The following is a 6764-nucleotide window of genomic DNA, read 5'->3' as shown; positions in this document are numbered from 1 at the left end:
GTTTCATGTGCATTTTATATTTTAAATACGAAACAACGTAACAGTTTCTGCTTTAAAAAATATCAAGGCCTACCATCAATGTAGTGATGAAAAATACACTACTTGGCTACTAACTACTTGGAGAAGAAAAATTTACAAAAACAATTGGAATTTATTTCATTCAGAGCAAGAAATTGAATTGAATTGAATAAGAAAGCTCTTTCTAAGAAAATAACGTAATTGTATTTGTACACAGCCAATGAAATAGTCCCCAAGTGCTTTGAAGTTCAACTATTTCAGTAAATTATCAATTTGGGTCTGTTTTTAATCCACTTTACCATAAAAAAAAAACCCCACAGCTGTACATATTTTTAAATAAATATTAGGAAAGAATATTTCTTATGTTCTAAACTCCTTAAATTTCATACTCATCCCAATGACCTTTAGCACTGTTCTCCACACAGCAATGATATTAAATACTTTGAGATGATAAGTAGAAAGGCATGTCATGTAAATTATAGATAATTTTCTGTTGCATTACCCTTACTGTATTACAAATCACTGCAGGATGTCTGTGGTCAAGTCATGCATGTTGTCAAGCCAGCCAGCATGTGGCGTCATGGACACGTGCTGTGCACTCCCCTAGTAATCATAACCATTACACATAGATCTTATCTGCTGCTCCAAAGAAGGCTGCAATTAGTGGCTAAGCCAATCAGACCTAATAGAATGCTAAGGCCTTCCATCCTACAAGCAAGCACTCAGAACTATGCAAGAACTTTTATAACTCTTAAAGCTGCCAAACCCACATTATTTATTTATTTATTAGTATTAAAGTGCATCTTGTTGGGAATGTTAAGAAAATGTCACGACTATTCCAAGATCTCCTCTTTCCAAGGTTCACTCATGCTCCCTACTGACTTGCTATAAGTCTGAAAGGTTCCTGAGGTGCCTCTGGTCATGAAAGACAGTTCTTCATCTCATTTTCACAAAGCTGTTTTTAAAGCAGTACATATTCACCCTGTGATAACAAATTCTAGTGCCCTTATCTGAGGAAGTGGATAGCCCTAATCTGTACTAATACCTTGAGGCTCTGCTTTTACATGCATACACACACTATTCTCTCTATATAACTTACTAGTACCTTAATTAGATTTGAATTAATAGCTATTTATTTTGGTTTTATTCTTAATTAAACACTGTAATTTTTAGTTGGAGATGAAATAAGGAAGACCTGAGTTTGAAGGTAAGAATGTTATTTTTAATCTAAACAGGAAATGAATAAACATCAGAAGATAACAGCGAAGAAACTGCTTTTCTTGCAAACATTAGTAATTTCTATTAATTCTGTGCAGCAAGTTATAGTAAAATTGTTTTTGTTAAGCACAACTTAAACATCATCACTTGTTTGCAGCAGTATTTATTCAGATTACGTATCTTTAAATGTTATGTTTGAGTTATTTCCAGCCTGCTCAGTTTCCCATGTAGTACTACAAGGTGTCCTGTACAGTCCTCTTTCAACCCTCTGACATCTTCTCGTCACTCTTTTATCTAACTACTCATCAGTGACAGTCCTAGGCACTCCAGTGGCTCAGCTGTACAGCTTTAGTAGATTTCCTGCTTCCAGGCCTGCATGATATTGAATTGTCCTAAATTTAGAGGTCATGCTTCAGAGAAGTAGTTTATTATCTGAAATTTAATTTCAAGAATATTTCCTATCTTGGGCACAAACCATTTTGACAGCTTCATTTGCTCCTGGAGCAAAGGCTAAGATTTATGTTTGAATACTTGAATGAGTCCTGGAGAACCAGATAACCACCAGAATGTGGTTTAGGATAGAAGTGAGGTTAATTTGTACCAACGTAGCACACTTCATGTAGGAGAGGCCGCAAATTGTGTAGGATTCATGTAGGAGAGGCACAAAGGCAAGACCATGAAGACAGAAAGCACTCTGAAACAGTCTGGCATAGTGCTGTGGGCATTAAGCTCCCAAAGTATTCAGTTACATCTACTAGATATCACTTGACAGAACCCTAAGGCACTCAAACAATTTTGTGTGGTTATTGAGAGATCTTTTTTGGGGTTGTTTAATGTTACTTAAGTGTGAAAAAAGTATTTACTTGCCTATACCTGTATGGCATGAAGGTTGAAGTCTGTTGGACTGTGTTATCTGTTTGCTGTGTTATCTAAGTAGTACATTTATCTTCATGTAGGATCAGAACAATGGCTGAGCACAAGCATGACGCTTCAATCCAACAAGGCCCAAGGACATTTAAGAAGCCATTTTAGAAGAACAGTACATATCATTGTAAATGCTTAAACGTAACCTGAAGTCTATCAAGATAATTTAGCATTACTAGTAGCAGTTAACTTACTGAAAGTAAATACCATAAGACTAAAAGATGATGGTAGCAAAAATGAGGCACATTTGAAAGTTTGGAATACCTGCCAAAAAACAAACAAACAAAAACAAACAAACAAAAAACAAAACCCTAGACTTCAACTTTCTAATTTGAAACACATTACCTTCAGAGAACCTACAGGGAAAAGAGAATAACCACCAGAAAACAGTAGTGGAAGTAAAAGAAGAATAAATAAAGAAAAAAAAAAAAAAAAAAAAAAAAGACCTAAGGGCTGCTAGGTGTCATTCTGATTGTGCCCAAATGTGCATTCTTCTTTCTTCTTCTTGGTTTCTGGAAGCAGTAATTTAATGACTTCCTCGTCTTCTATGTTACTGATCTGTGTGGCTGTGGAGACATCATAAAGTTCAGAAGACTCAATATTTACATAGTAGATAAAAACACACATCAGGGCCAATCTCAGGTTATCTTTCTAAAAAGGATAGTCATGGGCTTTTTGAAGGACTGAACACTACAACAGTCTGACTGTCCTTGCTACCACCTGACATTGTTTGTGGCATTGCCTCTCAGAGCTGTGGTCTGTATTCCCTACTTCTCATGGCTGGGCACCTGGGCATAAGCCCAAGGGTGCTGGAGATACAATGGGTAACAAGGATCATACTAGAAAGGAAGCTGTCTTTTTTGGAAAAATATACTCAAATGATAGGAAAAAGAGAAGGACACTGGAGGCTGATAATCTTTGCAACAAGGATGGGAGGCACTAAAGCTTTTGTGGGAAGCTGCTGCCTACAACAAAAGTTGATCAGCCTGTTTCTACGACAGCTGTGCAAAAATCCATTGGAATTAAGGTGAGTCACTTGGTGGAGTTGAGAGCACATTTCATGAGCAGTCTGCAGGAGCAGCAGTATGATAGACAGTAACTGATTGAGAAACTGAGGCCACTGGGAACAACTATCAGTATGTCACACCAGTAACTAGAAGACAGAATGATGGGAACAAACTGCACACACAGCAACTCACCAACCTACAGTGCAATGTCAATAAATAACAGAAACTGATTACAGTTCCTGTTAACAATCATACAACAATGCAAAGTTGTAAACATCACAAACGACAGTACAAAAAATATTTGGTATGTTTAGAGTGCATGTTCTCATCTCAAATTGTTGTTGTTAAGTGTGGCCACAGTGAGCGCAGTGCTGCCGGAAGTGTGACATGGAGACTGGACACCTCAAATCAGGAGCAGAGTACAGGGGCAACATTTGCTTCCAGTTGCACTCTTTGTGTGTGGTGCTCTGTTACAATTTAGCTGAGGTCTGATGCTTTATAAAATGCTATGGTTGTGCCTTTCAAGAAGTCCCAAGCTGCACCAGCCGCTCTTGCTCTCCTGGCAAAGGGTTCCCTTTGCTGCTGTAGCGCTGTTCTATTTTTGGACCATTTAGAAAAGCTAGAGCCACTCCTACACTGCTGCTATTCTTTGACAAGCCGCGAACACATTTCAGTTCTCGGCAAACTGAAGGGCTGCTTTATAAATGCGCTCCACTTCAGAGCCTTGTCCGTTTCAACTCCCTCAGCCCTTGTTTCGGGCCCTGAAGCCGCCTCGGGACGCTCTCTGCCTAGGGTTACTTTGTTCCCTCCCGTCCGGAGATCCAAAACTCCCAGCCCAGCGTTTCGCTTTCCCCTACTTCCCAAACCAGCGCCCGGCCGGGGGCCGCCACCGCGCCCGGTTTGCGGGCGGCCCGGGACGGTGGCGGGCGGAGCCGATTGGTGCAACGGGCGCACGTGGGGCCGCCCTCACGCCTTAGCGCTGGCAGCGCGGCGGCTGCCGCCGCTGGGGCTCCGTGCGGTACGGCTCGGCGCTCACGGAGCTCACCGCTGGACGCTCAACGGCGCCCGCGCCGCTGCAACGAGTAGAGGAGAGAGATCCCGCCTGCAGGAAGGTGAGCGGAAGGCGGCGGTAGTCCGCGGGCCACGGTGGCCGCAGGGAGGGGTGGAGGGGCTTGGCTGCCCGCCTTGTGCGGTGCGGGGGCTGAGCCGCAGCCGAGCTGCTGGGGCTGGGAAGTGCACCAGAGGAGCTGTAGGGAAGTGGGCTGCGAGTCAGCGACTAACTCCGCGCCGGTACCTCATCTCGCACCTCGCCGGAGCGAGGAGGCCGGGCGACGTGGGTCGGGGGGCGGGTGCGGGTCTGGCAGCGCTGCTACGGGCGGGGCGGTGTTGCTCTGCCCGGCGGGGGGTTTCTCGCCGGCACCGACCCTCACCCGCGCGCATCCCCGTCGCTCTTCTCGGTGAGGCTTTCAGAGTACTGAAAAGTGACGGAAAGCCGGATAGAAAATGTAAAGTGTTTCTTCTGATCTTCTTCAGCGTAATGTGTTAGGGAATAAACCTTATAGTCCGGGGAAGCCGCCATCACTGCCTATCCTGCTTTCTGTTACTGCCGGCTTTGTTAATGGAAAGTTAAAGTTCGGTTGTCTGGCTTCTTTCTCCTGTTGGGTGGCACCGATGCTGGTGGAGCCTGAAGTTCAAGGGAATATTTACCGTAATTTAGAGAAACGTGCTATCTATCACATTTGTCCTCTGTCAGGCAACTGGAGGAGTTTATGTTGGGTGAATTCCTTCTCTTGTAAAAGCTCTCTGTCTTTCTGTAAGTACAAGCTTTTAGTACATTTTCAGCTTGGCTATTTCTCTTTTATGAGTCAGAAATATCTTCTCATTGCTTGAATGGCATCCACAGTCCCATAACATTCCTTTTAAGAGTGAAGAATTCTCACTCGTGGTGGAAATCATCTGGCATCTCTCTGTGTTTGACATTAGTGAGGGCAGGACTGTAGAAGGACTGTGTCCTTCTTTGTTGTGAAATACTGGAAGATGGTAATGCAGGACCCTAGTTCTCCTACCATTGCCTCAGCTACTCAAAGCTGCAGCATCTGACTAAAGGAAGGATCTTGGCATCCTGCTGCTTCCATCTCAAAAGAGGGGTAAACAGAGATTAGTGAAGCAGAACTTTGCTGCTACTTTAAAAGTCATATTTTATTATTATTTTTCCATATCTCTGATTTCCAAACACCTATTAACTCTTGAATTTTTCTGTAAGCATAGTTGTTGGTTTTAAGGAGTCCTTAAGGACTCCCAAGTATAGTGGGTTCTGAAGGAATGAACAAGAAATAAATACCTGAGATAGTTTGAGGGTGAATAATTCTGATGATCAGCATTTTTGTGCATTTTTTTTTTCCCACCCCCCCACCTCCCCTGTGAAATGCAATTTTACAGCTTCTTGCCCCTAGGGGACATGATTCTCCCTTGGAACTGGTGATAATCGACCTGGTAAATTGCAAGAGAGAAGACCTCTTTCAGCACAGTGTTTTAGAGCCCTTTCACCAGGAGGTTGTTGTTAGGTGTAGCCATGCCACGTTGATTTCCCTTCTGCACATTCCTGATTCACATTAAAAATAAGCTTTAAAAGTTGGCTGCTACCTTTAAAGATGCAGCAAATATAAAGGAAAACAAAGGCATTTTCTGAGCAGGGTAAAAACACTGTTTTAAGAGTTTAGCCCAAGTCTCTTTATTGTAATTGCTTCCCCAGCTGAAGGAATTGCTGGGTGAAAAAATTCTCTGAGGATCTGTGCTATGCAAAGTAGGAGATCTTTTAGCCCTGAGTGTTTGCTTTGGAAACAGTTTGTTATAACTCACCACTGATTTTCATCTCCATTTGATTTATCTTCACATTTCTGAGTGTACCCTCTATATGCAGACTGGATCTGAACACCTTGAGTTAGGGAAGTGTGACAAGAATGCAGTTGTGCGTGCTATAGAAGGCTCAAGGATAAATATTTATGTTTTTTTTCTTCCACACTTCTACAAGTGTGGAGTCAGATATCTCACTTTCTTTTGCACATTTGTGACTTTTTAGAAAGTAAGGATGATATGAAAATCAGCTAACTGTAAAATCCTCAGTATGAAGTTTTGTTCCCTCCTAACTAAATTTGTTTTTATTACTTAAGCTATTTATAGTGTAAGCTTACTTCTTAAATAGGAAGAGTTCCTCAGCAGATAGCTTTTGTACTTGTACTATTAATGGATTGGAGTGTAAATTTTATATATACTTTTTTCAAAAATGTGCAGTTTTTAAACTGTATGGAACATAGATGCCTTGTATTTCTGTAATATGAATGGAATTCAATAAAGACTGATTCTAAAGAGGAGTAACCATAGGTCTGTTTTTTGGAGGAGATAAGCTGTCTGAATAATAGTGCATTTGTTCTCCACTTCTCTTTTCTTCTGTATCTTAATGTTCCTTTTCAGTGTACAGCTGGTAAACTGGCATTGCCAGGGTTCTGCAAAAGTGTTTTATTCGCAGTTTTGGAAGACAGTGGATCTGGATAAGATGATGATTGACTACAAATTAATTTAGCCTGTTTTTAGCCAAAC

The 6764-nt window shown here is 41.8% G+C and overlaps 1 protein-coding gene across 4 annotated transcripts in view; it reads left to right on the top strand.

Annotated features, from left to right (window-relative positions):
• Nucleotides 1–3925: 3925 nt before the first annotated feature.
• The window catches only part of STXBP6 (syntaxin binding protein 6), an 86916-nt gene continuing 84077 nt past the window's right edge, over nt 3926–6764 (top strand). For 2 of the 4 annotated variants that reach the window (XM_048949340.1, XM_048949341.1), the window contains exon 1: nt 3926–4279. The gene's annotated coding sequence lies outside the window, so the exon portion shown is untranslated. The remainder of the gene's footprint in view (nt 4280–6764) is intronic. The other 2 variants (XM_048949339.1, XM_048949342.1) reach the window with 2 other exon arrangements.

Source organism: Lagopus muta, chromosome 6 (genome assembly GCF_023343835.1).
Source record: "Lagopus muta isolate bLagMut1 chromosome 6, bLagMut1 primary, whole genome shotgun sequence".
Lineage (NCBI taxonomy): Eukaryota > Metazoa > Chordata > Aves > Galliformes > Phasianidae > Lagopus > Lagopus muta.
This window is presented reverse-complemented; position numbering and strand designations above follow the sequence as displayed.